We start from the raw sequence: 15,697 nt of genomic DNA on the forward strand, positions 1-15,697 counted from the left end.
CTGCAAGCGCTGTAAAAATCCCTTGTTGGCTCCGGCATACAGTGAGTTACAATAATCAAGCCTTGAGCCAACAAGAGCGATCACAACCTGCTTGCGTGCCTGCAGGGAGAGATAGTGAAGGATTCTTTTCAGAGTCCTAATGACACCCCAGCAGGTGGCCACAGTTTTATTGACCTGGGCTTCCATAGATAGCCGAGTGTCAAAAATGACCCCTAGATTCCTAGCAGATTGTGTGGGAGTGGGGCAGTTGCCTAAAGATGGAGGCCACCATTCACCTGACCACATGTCCTGGTCTTTGCCAAAGACCAGGACCTCTGTTTTGTCACCGTTCAGCCTTAGAGAATTGAAAATCATCCACTCTGCAACAAGTTGCATGCAGGACCTAAAGTTGGAAGCGGTGACACTCGCAGAGTGGGTCAGGGACACCATAATCTGCGTGTCATCAGCGTACGACACTACCTCCATCCCCTGAGATCTTACTAGTCTAGCAAGGGGGGCCACGTAGATATTAAACAGGGTTGGACTCAATGCCGACCCCTGTGGCACCCCACATTGCAAAGACTTAGCAGGGGAGAGGAGATCTCCAAGCATCACACGCTGCTCTCTTTGTTGTAGGAAAGAGCTCAGGATACTAAGGGCCGATCCTGTTACCCCTGCCTCCCTTAACCTAGATGTTAACGTAAGGGGAGACAGGGTGTCGAACGCTGCTGTAAGGTCTAGCAGTACTAGCACGGAAGTTTGGCCCAGGTCTACTTTCCGACGTATGTTATCCGTGACCATAGTCAAAGCAGACTCCGTGCTATGAAGCTTTCTAAAGCCATGTTGGGACCCATCCAAAAACCCTGAAGCATCCAGAAAGCGAGAGAGATGGCAGTTCAGGTGGGCTTCAAGCATCTCAGCAGGGGCCGGCAGAAGAGATATAGGTCTAAAATTCTGCAGGATCCCTGGATCCAGAGTGGGCTTTTTAAGCAGAGGTTTTACGATGGCTTTCTTCCAGGCTACAGGAAAGATACCATGTTCCATCGCTTCATTCATAATTTTCAGCATGGGAGGAAGAATAGTATCCCTACAGTCCTTTAGTACTTTCAAAGGAACCGGGTCTAAGGGAGAGGCAGACTTCATTCTATCCAGCAGGAGGTTTAATCCCTCCATAGAAAGCGCAGGAAAATGATTGAGAACCTGGGGAGAGTCACCAACCCAAGATTCCAAATGTTTAACTCGGGCGGAGTCCTCTTCACTCAGGAAGCTCCTCTGAGATTGTAGAGACTCAGCCACAGCCCTAGTGATACACACATGGGCCACAGACCCAGACACACTGCCAGCACCAGAAACAGGAGTGTGAGACACAGCCACAGATCTACTCACAGACACATGAGCCATAGACCCAGATACACTGCCAGCACCTGAAACAGGAGAGGGCACAACTGAGACTGTGCTACTACATGATGCATGACAGCAAACAACAGACACAGTGGCACTATCTGATACATGAGAGTCAACTGCACCTGCACCACTGGGACCACTTAAATGATGAGCCACAGGGCTGTATGGGCCAGGAGGCAGGGTGGCACTGGGAGCTGGGGATAGCTGTACTTGAGCGACATCTGGGTGGGCAGGTGTCAATGGTGTGTGCCTTCGTTTCTTAGGGATATGTGAGTGCACCCTGGACAGGACAGGACTGGCAAGTGGTGGTGACTCAAAACAAATATCACCCACCATAGGTGGAGCATCTGCTGCCGGGGATCGGCTTTCTGGGGACGTGCTGGAGCCTGCTTGTCGTTTGCTGTGTGCCTGCCGCCTGGACTCAGAATCATGTGTAATGGTGGATGCAACAACAGGGGACTCCCTCCTCTGCTTCTGACTGGCCTGGATGGGAGTGGAGGTATGGGGGGACTCCGCCGCGGAGACATCAGTTTGCCGTTCATTCGAAAACATCAGCCGCAGTGCAGCCAGGGGTGACGTATGCCTGTCCTTGACTGCGCCATTGATCATGGGAGAATCCTTGTCCCTAGGATGTGCCTTATCCGTAGGTGGAGTGTTGTCTCTGGACTTTGCCTGTGCCCTGGACGGTGCCCTGTTCCTGCCAGCAGACTTGTCGTCTGTGGTGTACCTGTATCCAGAAGACACCTGCTCACTGTGTGTGTCTCTGCCCTTGGGAGATGGCCCTTGCTCTGTTGTGTGCCTGCCCTTGGGACACTTCCTGCTCTTAGGAGGTGCCTTTGTCTTTTGACTGTCCCTGTCCCTGTCCCTGTCCTTGGGAGTGGCCCCTTCCTCTGTTGTGGGCCTGCCCTCGGGACTCTCCCTGCTCTTAAGAGCTGCCTTTGTCTTTTGACTGTCCCTGTCCTTGGGAGTGGCCCTTTCCTCTGTTGTGGGCCTTCCCTTGGGACTCTCCCTGCTCTTAGGAGCTGCCTTTGTATTTTGACTGTCCATGTCCTTGGGAGTGGCCCTTTCCTCTGTTGTGGGCCTGCCCTTGGGACTCTCCCTGCTCTTAGGAGCTGCCTTTGTCTTTTGACTGTCCATGTCCTTGGGAGTGGCCCTTTCCTCTGTTGTGGGCCTGCCTTTGGGACTCTCCCTGCTCTTAGGAGCTGCCTTTGTCTTTTGACTGTCCATGTCCTTGGGAGTGGCCCTTTCCTCTGTTGTGGGCCTGCCCTTGGGACTCTCCCTGCTCTTAGGAGCTGCCTTTGTCTTTTGACTGTCCATGTCCTTGGGAGTGGCCCTTTCCTCTCTTGTGGGCCTGGCCTTGGGACTCTCCCTGCTCTTAGGAGCTGCCTTTGTCTTTTGACTGTCCTTGTCCAAGGGACTGTCCATGGACTTGGGAGTATCCCTTGCCTTGGGAGTACCTTTTGTGTTGAATGCCTGTGTAGCATGTGAAGGCATGTCCCCCAACACCACTTGTGGATCCTGTGTGTGTACTCCAGTGTATCTGACATTGTCTTTGTGAACAGATTTTGATGACCTAGGGGATGGTGTCTGTACCCTCCGTGCCCTGACGTGCTGTCTGACGCTGCTTCTAGTGCAATAACCTGTATTAGAGTCCTGGTCAGAATATTCACTACCCCCTGAGACATCCAGTGGTGGAGATGGGGAAACAGAAGTAGCACCCTGTCCATGCGACTGTACTATGGCAGACGACACACTGCTTGCCAATGACTGAACTGTCCTGTGTAGACCAGCAAGATCGCCATGCATCCCTTCCATGAATGCCACCACCTGCACCAACTTCCTATCATGGTCTTGGAAAGCATTTGTCATATTGGTCTGCCCCACACACAGCTGTCGCATCAGATCAACAGCCTCAGCACACAGTGCATTTTGGCTCACCGTGGCAGGGGCAGCGGTGCCTGCACCGAACGCCACTCTGCTCCCCCTACTCCTGCGTGCACGAACAGTACATGGTGCAGTTGGCGGAAGTGTGGGCCCTGTGGGCTGTGTCCCGACAGAAGGTGTTGATTGCCCACTCCCAGTCTGTGACAACAGTGCTGGCTCACCAAGATTTTCCGAAGATGAGGACGATGGTGTCTCCACATGCGAGTCCTCAGGGACGGTCCTGTCCCCTCTCCGGCGCTGCCCTCCTCTGTGTCAGTCAGCGTGTGTGCAAAGTCTGATCTGGATGCATTGCCTCCACTCATCTCCGCCGTCTGTGGCTGAGTGCCCTCTGTCAAAGCTGAAATGCACAGAAAAGAGGTGTAAGTCATGGGCACACTCACGTACAGAAGGCCAAGGAATCCCTAATTCCATAGCTGACAAAGTTCTTCTAGCCCCCATCCAGCACACGGCCCACCTCTACCAGTCATCCTCACATTACATAAGTGTTGGTGGCCGTGACACATGTACAGCATGGGGACAGGGCAGGAGCACGTACATCTGCACACATGTGTTGCCATGGGTCCACGGACCACTACGACATGTGCTTAAACACTCAACTACTAAGCAAGTGGCGTGTCAACAAGCCGGACCTGGATGTCAAATTACACACACCCAATGGCACCAACATGACATCGTAGAGATACATACGCACCACGGAACTCAATACTGTGTCTGGGCACCAATACATGCATTGCACTTCCAAGTATCCTACACAGACAGTGTGCTCACCGCTAGTTTGCTGTTGATCCACACTCAGCCGTTCGGACAGGTCAGGAAGCAATGATACGGTGCATGAGAGGGGTCATGGAGCGTCGGGCCAGACGTGGCGTCCTTGGAATCATCCCCAGTGTCACTTCCGCTACATTCTTGCTCAGCCTGGAAATGTCGTCCCAGCGTTTGTGGCAGTGTGTATGTTGTCTGTTGCACACCCCCAATGCCCGTACATCACGTGCAATGCTCCTCCACACGTCCTTGGGAAGGTGCAGCTTGACCTACCATGATGGGAGACACAAGGGTGCAAGTCAGTGGACAGTTGGCCTGTCACACAGATAGGGGCAACACGTATGTGTCATCCGCCATGCACAATCCGAAAAAGATGTCGAGGCCACAGTACACAGCTAAGATTGCAGAAGCCAGGAGTCATTGGCCACCTCATGCACACAAACATGTCCCACACTGCACTTACCACCTGTCCGGGTGCGCCGTAGAGCCGTCCAAAGTTGCGGAGCACACCGTCCACGAGGACATCAAGTTCCGCGACGGTGAAGGGACGAGACCGGATCTCTTTTGCTCTCGACATGGCAAGATCACGGAGTATGGCACTGGAGCAGCAGTCGGTGGTCAGCTCAGCAGCAGCAGGTCGAGGTGATGGTCACAGGCAGAAGTCGGTGGTCAGCTCAGCAGCAGCAGGTCGAGGTGATGGTCACAGGCAGCAGTCGGTGGTCAGCTCAGCAGCAGCAGGTCGAGGTGATGGTCACAGGCAGCAGTCGGTGGTCAGCTCAGCAGCAGCAGGTCGAGGTGAAGAGGCAGCACTGGTTCCCATGGTAGGATGTGTGCTTTTGAACATCACACATATATAGGGCCCTCAGCACGTGTCAGTGGCATACGTCGCCAGCAATTGGTCAGCCCTGGAAGCGTGTTCGTAAAAGGGCCAATGACTGGCCCTGATGTTGCGGTGCACTGCTTCCGCTACTTTCGATTGGCCATACGCGGCCATCGTTCCCTCTTCCCATTGGCTGCATGTGCACGGACCGTCACGGTCACACATCGGCAACCGCACGTGCAAGCTTCCGGCACGGATGCTTCAGTTGCAACAATGTTCTATCACTGGCGCCACCATGGCGGTGCACGTACTCTGCGGGGGAGGTGCAGGCCTACACACCCTTTAGATGTAGTCAATGGACATGGCAGTTCATGTCCCCTCTTACAGTCACATTGCATCATCCACCGTCCACCGGCCGGACCAGCCCGGCCTAGGACCTGCGTGCCGGCCTTGTCCACAACCGGCGTGCCGGCCACGTCAGCCCCCGCCGTGCCAGGCCTGGCCTAAGACCGGCGTGCCGGCCATGTCAGCCACCGCCGGGCCAGGCTGGCCCGGCGGTGGCTGACATGGCCGGCACGCCGGTCCTAGGCCAGGCTTGGCACGGTGGGGGCTGACATGGCCGGCACGCCGGTTGTGGACATGGCCGGCTCGCAGGTCCTAGGCCGGGCTGGCCCGGCGGTGGCTGACATGGCCGGCACGCCGGTCCTAGGCCAGGCCTGGCACGACGGGGGCTGACATGGCCGGCACGCCGGTTGTGGACATGGCCGGCACGCAGGTCCTAGGCCGGGCTGGTCCGGCCGGTGGACGGTGGATGATGCAATGTGACTGTAAGAGGGGACATGAACTGCCATGTCCATTGACTACATCTAAAGGGTGTGTAGGCCTGCACCTCCCCTGCAGAGTACGTGCACCGCCATGGTGGCGCCAGTGATAGAACATTGTTGCAACTGAAGCATCCGTGCCGGAAGCGTGCACGTGCGGTTGCCGATGTGTGACCGTGACGGTCCGTGCACATGCAGCTAATGGGAAGAGGTAAAGCTGGCCGCGTATGGCCATTGGAAGATAGCGGAAGCAGTGCACCGCCATGGCGGCGCCAAGGATTTTTTATTGTCAGACGCTGCACCGTGATGTGTTGTCTGTAGTTGCGTCATGAGGGTTGTGAGCGTAATAGGGAAACTTCATATGTCATGCACTATTCCATGTGTGTCCATACTATGCCCATTGGTGGGCACACAATGTGCAACAGATGTGCATGTCAACGTGTTGACGTCGGGTGTGACTCTACAGACGTTATTACATCTTCACATCTACACATGACATCACGACTGTACGGCCACATGCTGAATCTGTTGTCAGTGTGTGGTTCAGGCGAGGTGACTACAATGGTGGGGGTACAAATGCATTCAGTGTATGTGTGTTGGCTGTTGTGTCACCATGCATGTAATGACTGTATGCTCACCATTGTTGGTGTTGGCATTGGTGCATGATGACATGGTGTGTGTGTATCATTATCGTTTGTGTGCATGCACTAGCATGTGTGTCTGTGATGTGGCTTCTACACATTAGGGCCATGACACACGTATTGTCAGTAATGTTCACATGTGACTAAGTAGCGTTGTACGTGTTGACACACTTCCTGTTGCAAGTGGCTGCACATTGTTAAAGGGCCACTCCGTATTGTAGTAACTATCAGAGATGTCACACATATGACCATTCTCCGAAACATTTTTCTTCTTGCTAATGTTGGCTTACATGTGATGTAGTTGCACACGTATGCGTCGTTTGCAAGTTGACTCAAGTTACATCTCTCTCCCACACAGGAGGGCTCCAAATGTGCATCGGCCATACACTGTGCTGGAGGATATGGTTGACGAGGAGGTGATTAGGAAATTCCGGCTTGATCGACTTCGGTTGATGGAGCTTATTGCCCAATTGTCTCCTCATCTGCAGCCACGAAGGACTTATCCTGGTTCAATTACACCCACAGCAAAGGTGATGGCGGCCCTACACTTTTTTGCTACTGGAACCTTTCAGTACACAGTTGGACATGCCGGGGGGATGTCACAGGCCATGTTCAGCATGGTACTTCGGGATGTTTTAAAAGCTATGATGCTGTACAAGGATGACTATATCCATTTCCCACCGCCGGAAGAGTTGCCAGCAGTCAAAGCAGACTTCTATACACTGGGCCAGATACCACACGTAGTGGGTTCCATTGATGGCACACATATCGCTATCATTCCACCACGGGCACGTGAGCAGGTTTTTAGGAATCGGAAGCACTTCCATTAGCTGAATGTGCAGGTGGTGTGCCTGGCCAACAACATCATCTCCCATGTGTGCGCAAGATTTCCAGGCTCCGCACATGACGCCCACATCATGCTGAGCAGCATTGTCCCCCAACTGATGGCAAATCTGCGTCCCGGTCAAGCGTGGCTTGTTGGTGAGTATGCTGTGGGAACTTTTGTGCTTTCTGTGTGGCATGGGGTACCCACCAAATCTGGTTGTGATATTTATGTCTGTCATCCCCCTACATAGGCGACTAGGCGTACCCAAACCGGCCCTGGCTCCTGAGTCCCATACGTAATCCTACTACAGCGGGTGAAATGCGCTACAATGATGCACATGGAAGGACACGTAGAGTGGTTGAACGGACTTTTGGACTGCTAAAGTCTAGGTTTCGGTGCCTGGATAAGACCGGAGGGGCCCTGCCTTACTCACCAGGCAAAGTATGCAGGATCGTGATTGCCTGCTGCATGCTCCACAACCTGGCCGTGCGCAATGACATTGAACTGCTCTTGGACCCTGAAGACGAAGAAGTTTCTCGGCCTCCCATCCCACCCATGTCGACTGATGAGGATAGTGGTGAGGAGGAAGGTGTGGACCAGAGGCGTCAGCTCATTGATCGCTATTTTCATTGAATGTGAGTAACTACCTCTTGTGCAGGTTGACAATGCCTTATGTATGTTTGCTGGTGTTGTGTGGATGTGGGGTGCATCAGCTGTGTGTTCTGGTATGTGATGGTTGCATATGTGTGTGTTCATTCATTTGGACATGCAAGTCTCCATGATGTGTGTCCTCTCATCCAATGCTTTATTGATGAGTGTAGTTTGTGTAATGTTGCTGTGCAGTGTGTTGTGATGTGTGTGAATCTGTTTCCTGACGTGTGTTTGCTGTCTCAGAATTTCCCTAGGTCACTCCCGCAGCGGCATGATTATGTACGACTTGGATCCCTGCACCTGGTTACGTCTGTTTCTGAGGCAATCATGTGATTAAACATGGAGGCAACACATCATTGAGTGTGTAAGTGGCATTTATTTACAGGTTGTGCATTTGTGCAGGTGAATATTTACAAGTAAGTGTGGGGTGGGGGAGTGGGAGTTGAAGGTAATGGCCGATGAAATGTCCGTGCTGACACCACATTGGGTGGTGTCAGGCTAGTCCAGCAGACCTGTGCCAATGATTGGCTATGTGGGACAGGATACTTGGCAGGGTGAATGGCTGGCTCAGTCAGTGTCAGAGTCAGTGGCGGCCCCTCTTGGAGCGTGTGTATGGCGCACCCACACTGCTCTCACCCACTTCCAGCCTCGGACGGCCCCTCCGTCTTTGAGGTGGAACAGAGTCAGCTGGGGGGGCAGGTTGTTCAGGGGCCACATCCGTCGCCAGGGGCACAGGTGGTGGTGGTGGTGGCGGTGGCGGTGGTGTTGCTGGCCGTGGCGCAAGGACAATTGGTTGAGGGGGGGTGGGGTTGTTCCGGGCTATCCATTCCCTCCACATTGTTGTCTGCTGGCCCATGATGTCCACTATCTTGCCAAGGTAGCCCGAAATTTCACGCAACATGTTCGTGTTGTCCACCGAGTCCTGGTGGGCACGATCTGCCTGTTCCTGGCTACGGTCGTATGAAGCCTGGCACCTGGCTAGGGCTTCAAGGGACTCTGCCACAGGATGGGGTGGGTGTCCTTCCTCTGTGCGGCGGAGTGTGGGTCTCCTGATTGCCTGCTGTGGCCTCGCCTCTCTCCTTTGTGGCCCACTCACCCTGCTTGGGTGGGAGGCCGATGGACCTGTGTCGTGCGGTGGATTAGGCTGGGTGGCACAGGCAGGAGTGGTGGTACTGGTGGTGGTGGTGGTGGTGGTGACTCTGCAGATCACTGAGGCCGGTGTCGCTGGAGTTACACATGCGACGGTTGTCGGGGCCGGGATTCCCTGTGAGCCAAATGGCCCTGGCTGTCTGCTTGGGCCCGCACCATCCTTCGCACCGGAGCTGCCTGTGTCATCGTCCCCAGAGAGTCCGGTATGGGTGTGAGGCGAGTCTGGCGGCCGGGTGCTGGTTTCCCCAGTCAGATTACGATCACCTGAGGGACAAGATTGTGCAGGTCAGTAATGTGGACATTACATGTTCATATCAATTTGTATACATTTCAGTGTCCTGTCGCAAACACCCCACCCACACTACCCTCCACCACCCTCCACTACTCTCCACCACCCTCCCTGTGGACATGGGGGCCTGTTGGGAGTTGTAGTTGTGACCTCTCACCCACCCCACACACCACCACCGCCCTCCCTGTGGACATGGGGGCCTGTTGGGAGTTGTAGTTGTGACCTCTCACCCGCCTCACACACCACCACCGCCCTCCCTGTGGACATGGGGGCCTGTTGGGAGTTGTAGTTGTGACCTCTCACACACCCCACACACCACCACCGCCCTCCCTGTGGACATGGGGGCCTGTTGGGAGTTGTAGTTGTGACCTCTCACCCACCCCACACACCACCACCGCCCTCCCTGTGGACATGGGGGCCTGTTGGGAGTTGTAGTTGTGACCTCTCACCCACCCCACACACCACCACCGCCCTCCCTGTGGACATGGGGGCCTGTTGGGAGTTGTAGTTGTGACCTCTCACCCACCCCACACACCACCACCGCCCTCCCTGTGGACATGGGGGCCTGTTGGGAGTTGTAGTTGTGACCTCTCACACACCCTACCCTCCACCACCCTCCCTGTGGACATGGGGGCCTGCTGGGAGTTGTAGTTGTGACCTCTCACACACCCCACACACCCCACACACCCTACCCTCCACCACCCTCCACCACCCTCCCTGTGGACATGGGGGCCTGTTGGGAGTTGTAGTTGTGACCTCTCACCCACCCCACACACCTCCACACACCCTACCCTCCACCACCCTCCACCACCCTCCCTGTGGACATGGGGGCCTGTTGGGAGTTGTAGTTGTGACCTCTCACCCACCCCACACACCACCACCGCCCTCCCTGTGGACATGGGGGCCTGTTGGGAGTTGTAATTGTGACCTCTCACACACCCCACACACCCTACCCTCCACCACCCTCCCTGTGGACATGGGGGCCTGTTGGGAGTTGTAGTTGTGACCTCTCACCCACCCCACACACCACCACCGCCCTCCCTGTGGAAATGGGGGCCTGTTGGGAGTTGTAGTTGTGACCTCTCACCCACCCCACACACCACCACCGCCCTCCCTGTGGACATGGGGGCCTGTTGGGAGTTGTAGTTGTGACCTCTCACACACCCTACCTTCCACCACCTTCCACCACCCTCCACCACCCTCCCTGTGGACATGGGGGCCTGTTGGGAGTTGTAGTTGTGACCTCTCACACACCCCACACACCCTACCCTCCACCACCCTCCACCACCCTCCCTGTGGACATGGGGGCCTGTTGGGAGTTGTAGTTGTGACCTCTCACCCACCCCACACACCACCACCGCCCTCCCTGTGGACATGGGGGCCTGTCGGGAGTTGTAGTTGTGACCTCTCACCCACCCCACACACCACCACCGCCCTCCCTGTGGACATGGGGGCCTGTTGGGAGTTGTAGTTGTGACCTCCCACCCACCCCACACACCACCACCGCCCTCCCTGTTGACATGGGGGCCTGTTGGGAGTTGTAGTTGTGACCTCTCACCCACCCCACACACCACCACCGCCCTCCCTGTGGACATGGGGGCCTGTTGGGAGTTGTAGTTGTGACCTCTCACCCACCCCACACACCACCACCGCCCTCCCTGTGGACATGGGGGCCTGTTGGGAGTTGTAGTTGTGACCTCTCACACACCCCACACATCCTACCCTCCACCACCCTCCACCACCCTCCCTGTGGACATGGGGGCATGTTGGTAGCCATTTACATTTTGGTGAGTATGTGTCCGACGTGAATGGGTTGGGGCCTGGGAGATGTGTCTTCTCAGTTGTGTGAGGCTGACCATGTCGTACTGATCATGGTGCTTGGTTTGTACTTACCAGCCTCTTCTCCTTCCTCAAGTCCGTCTAGGCTCTCTGGGTGAAGTATAACCAGCACCTTCTCCTCCCAATCGGTGTAGGGTATGGGCTCCGGGGGTGTTCCGCCGCCAGTGTGATTGGCTCTCGCATGGTTTTTGGCGTGGATGCCTTTCACCCTGGTTTTCAGGTCATGCCAACGCCTCTGTATTTCGTGCTTTGTCCTAGGCACGGTCCCTGACGCATTCACCCGACTGACGATTCTGTCCCACATGTGATTCTTTTGTGCCACGGTGCTCTGCTGGACTAGTGCCCCGAATATGTGGGGCTCAACACGGAGAATTTCATCGACCATTACCCTCAACTCGGTCTCCGTGAATTTAGGTTTTTTTTGGGTGCCATGGTGTGTGGTGCTCAGTGTGTGGGTTGAGTGAGTTGGGGGGTGCAGGTGTGTGGTGTGTAGGAATGGTGTGGTGGGTGTTTGTGTGGTGGGTGTGGTAGGGTGGTGGTTGTGTGCCTTAAATTTGAGTATGCTGTAGATAGTATAGGGCCTCTTGCTAGCAGCAATGCTGTGATGCAAAGGATTGTGGTAGTGGGTGGGTGTCATTTTATAGTCGTGTCTCAATGGTTGTTGGCAGTCAGGTGGTAGGTGGGTGTGTTGACTAGTGTGCATTATTGGGTACTTGGGGGGGTGTCATAGTGGCTTGTGATTGGTGTTGGTGTTTCAGGTGGGGGGGTTGTCCTTTTTCGTGTGTTTGCTATTTACTGGCGGCACACTTTTTGACATTGGTTTGACGATAGGGATGTTGTTCGTGTTGGCCTTCCGCAGTGATGCACTGTTTCTCCTTGCATTCTTTCCGCCGCGGACGTGGATGGCTGTGCGTACCGTGGTATAGGCGGCGTTATCCTAATTGCGGACACGGAGTTTTCACAGGTATGGCGGTAAATGTGGCTGTGTCCGCGGTCATGTCCGTCCGCGGCGGTGGGTGTTCATTTGGGTCTGTCCGCTGCGGACGGTGTTAGCTGTGTTCCGTCCACCGCGGACGGTGTTTGATGTGATCCGTCCGCCGCGGTCGGAGTTTCTTGACATGGAATATCCTAATCGCAACCGTGGATTCTCCGCGGCGCTGCCGGGAGTTAAAATTCCCCGAACATGGCGGACAGTACCCGTTTCCGTCCGCCATCCTAATCGACCCTTAAATGTGAGATGCAGAGGGCAAAACTCTTAAAACTACCAACTGGTAGACTAACACATTTTATTGGGGTCTCCAGTGAGTAGAGTTTAAATGAAGGTAGACTGTCCTAGAATTATTGTGAGGTTGACATATTTCTGCCCATCTAACTTCCCTGAAAAAGATGACAACATTTTCTTCGGGACCAACACCGTCTGAATACACAACGTTGGTGTGAACAATCAATTAATCATCAACAGACTGTGAGGAGCTTAGAGAGCGTCTGCAGGGAAATTTGCAGAGCCGACAAAGAGTGTGAGGTGCATGTGGCAAATTCACCTTCATTTAATTACTGTTGGTGTTTTGTGTAAGAGGAACAGACTTTGAGTAGTGTCATACCTGAGGCCTCTCCTTTGAGAGCCCAGTCACCAAAGCAGAGGCCAAATCCACTTCATTTTCAGGAAAGAACACATAAGCAACTAGATCCATTTAGTTAATAATTAGCACTGTTAACATGCACACACTTGTGCATTGTTGTATATAAATGGATACAGTTGTTGTGGTTCAAGAATTGCTTCGAATCGATACAAGGAATGTATTCAATGTATTACCTAAGTTCCATTTACTAATCAAAGGGTTGCCAGTGTATGAACAGGAAGGGCATCAGGACCTGCTCCGTACAATGGATTAACAGGTGTGATGTGCTTATATTAAGGACAATCGGAATTGCTTCCTGAAAGCATCCTTACTGTACTCGGTGGAGAAGTGTGGCTCAATGGTTAGAGCGGCAGACCCTGATGCAGAGGTCTAGCCCGGGACGAGGGTTCAATTCCCCGCCTCGGCGGGTCTTGAGCTCAAAAATTCCACGGACCTGATAATTCTCGCCTCGGTGTCTATTCCAATCATGGGTCCCACTCTGCAACTCTGGGCAATAGCTTGCTTAGTCTCCACAACGGCCCCCACAAGTCGAGGGATGCCTGGTCTGCACGATGGGGGTGCCCAGGAGTGGACACCTCACAGGGAAAGCCAGGATGGGTTCCACAGCGGTATTCGTACAAGCGCCTTGAGACCCTTGTGGGTGAGTAGTGCGCTATACAAGTATCAATTTACAATTTATTTTTACTCCCCAACCTCAACCCTGACCCTCCAACATTCTAATATTCCTCCTCCTCCATGAAGAACATCCCATTAGGATTGAGGAAATGGCACCTATAACTACCAGGAAAAGGGATGCTACCATTAGCTTAATGTAATGTGAAATCTGTGCTGTAATCTCCAAATGGCCATGTCTACCTTCGGGACTGGTCTGGGTGGGAGGCATTTTACTGACAGATAGAAATACCTTTGTGGATGATGACTTCACAGAGATTCACAGTTCCTTAACCTTGAAGCTAGGGATGTCGAAAGCTTTAAAAAATTTCTCTCATGAACATTACATTTTTCTGGCACAAATGTATGGAAATCTAAAGCATGAAAGCTCTTTGTGACAAGCTTCCATATGAGAATTGGCTCTTTCACAGTGTTTTGTAAGTGAGTTTATTTTGTGTCATGCTCTTCTGTACAAAAAAGATGAGAGGTAACGGATTAGCACGCTGCAACAGAGATCAAGAATCAAAGGCAGAGCTTGGTGTGCTCTCACAAACAAAATGCTCAAAAGTTTCAAGCGCCAACTAACACCTGTTAGAGAAAACCTACACTTGTGTGTATGCATAGGAAGAGTGGGAAACTCTGCAGACTCATAACTCTCACATAGTAAGTACTCTGTACAGCCCTACTAAATGTAGGCCTTTTCGAGGTTGAATGTGAAACGTTGCCAACATGTATTTTAGCTGTAACTCTGAGAGTTTTGAGGTTGATAAGGCGTGACCCAGAAGGAAATGAGAATCACTGAGGTCTTGGTGGCTGCTGCATCTACTGCATATCAATCAATCAATCAATGGATTTATATAGCATGACTAATCACCCAGGCAGGATCCAGGCACTGGGGCACGTGGGGCTCAGTCAAACAGCTAGGTCTTCAGCAGCCTGCAGAAGGCCAGAAGAGTAGAGGAGGCCCATAACTTCAAGGGGAGGTTGTTCCATATCTTGGCCGCACAGTAGGAAAAGGATTGTGCTAAACCTCTGAAGCGATGGATGCTGGGTGTGTGGGTGAGGGAAAGGGATGCAGAGTGTAGCTGTCTGGAAGGACAGTGGAAGCTGAGATGTTGTTTAATGTAAGCAGGTCCCTGTTTGTAAAGTGCCTAGTATGCTTAGATTAGCAGTTAGAATTGGCATATTTTCTGTATGGGGAGCCAGTGGAGTTTTCTGGGGTGGGTGTAATGGAGGTTCAATGAGGGCGGTTGAGGATAAGTCTGGCTGCAGCATTTCGTATGGTCTGAAGTCTCTGTAGGAGGTGAGTAAAAAGTTTGCTAGCATTCGCGCCAAGAATTTTCAATTCTTTTAAGGACACGGAGGTGAGGATTATGCTTCTCTTTCTTTTACTGTAAACTCACAGCAACCAATAAACGTACAGTTTCATAAAAATAAACTACATTAACCATGATGCTCGGCTCAAGCGACACCTCCTTAGCCCTACAAGAGCCCTGGTAACAGTCCCAGCTTCCTCTTTCTTTGCACAAACATGCATAATAAGTCCGATATCCAAAAGTTTTATACATTCTCCAACATGGAATAACACGGAAATCTCTTTCCAACTTCAGAATAATCTCCAACATGGGATAACAGGGAACAGCGTTCCAACTTCAGTCTTCAGCAGAAGAGTCTTCAATCCTTTTTCTTGTCATTACCTAGAAAGAAATATAAAGAACCCGTAACTTCTGTATAAACCAGTATCAATCATATAATAACAGGTGGGTAAGCATGATCATACCATGACATAGCCGGGTGGGATAATCCTCGCCTCCGTGTCCTTAATAGAATTGAAAATTCTTGGCGCGAATGCTAGCTAATTTTTGATTCTATTTCAGGACCGGAGGCTTCAGATAATGCTAGTTTAACGCTGAATCAAAAACAACAGATGTAATGTCTCCCACCGGCTTATAGTAGAACTGTTTGAATGTCGACTCAGACGACCAATCAGCACAATGCATAATATCTTGAATATTAGCTCCCAACAAATGTGACTTTGAAGCCATGGCACCCCTCACTGAGTGCGCCCCAAACAGTTGAACATCAACACCAGACTCTTTCATGATAAACTTAAGCCACCTAGCAATAGTGGCAGAGGACACAGGTTTAAACAGCTTTTGCACAGCGATCAAAAGCTGGGTAACCCCAGGCGGTCTCAAAGAACGAGTACTCTCCTCGTAGGCTTTCAAGCATTGGAAAACATAAAGTTTGGCATTACTATGAAAGGCATTATATTTAATCA

The sequence above is a fragment of the Lissotriton helveticus genome, chromosome 7 (assembly GCF_964261635.1).
Source record: "Lissotriton helveticus chromosome 7, aLisHel1.1, whole genome shotgun sequence".
Lineage (NCBI taxonomy): Eukaryota > Metazoa > Chordata > Amphibia > Caudata > Salamandridae > Lissotriton > Lissotriton helveticus.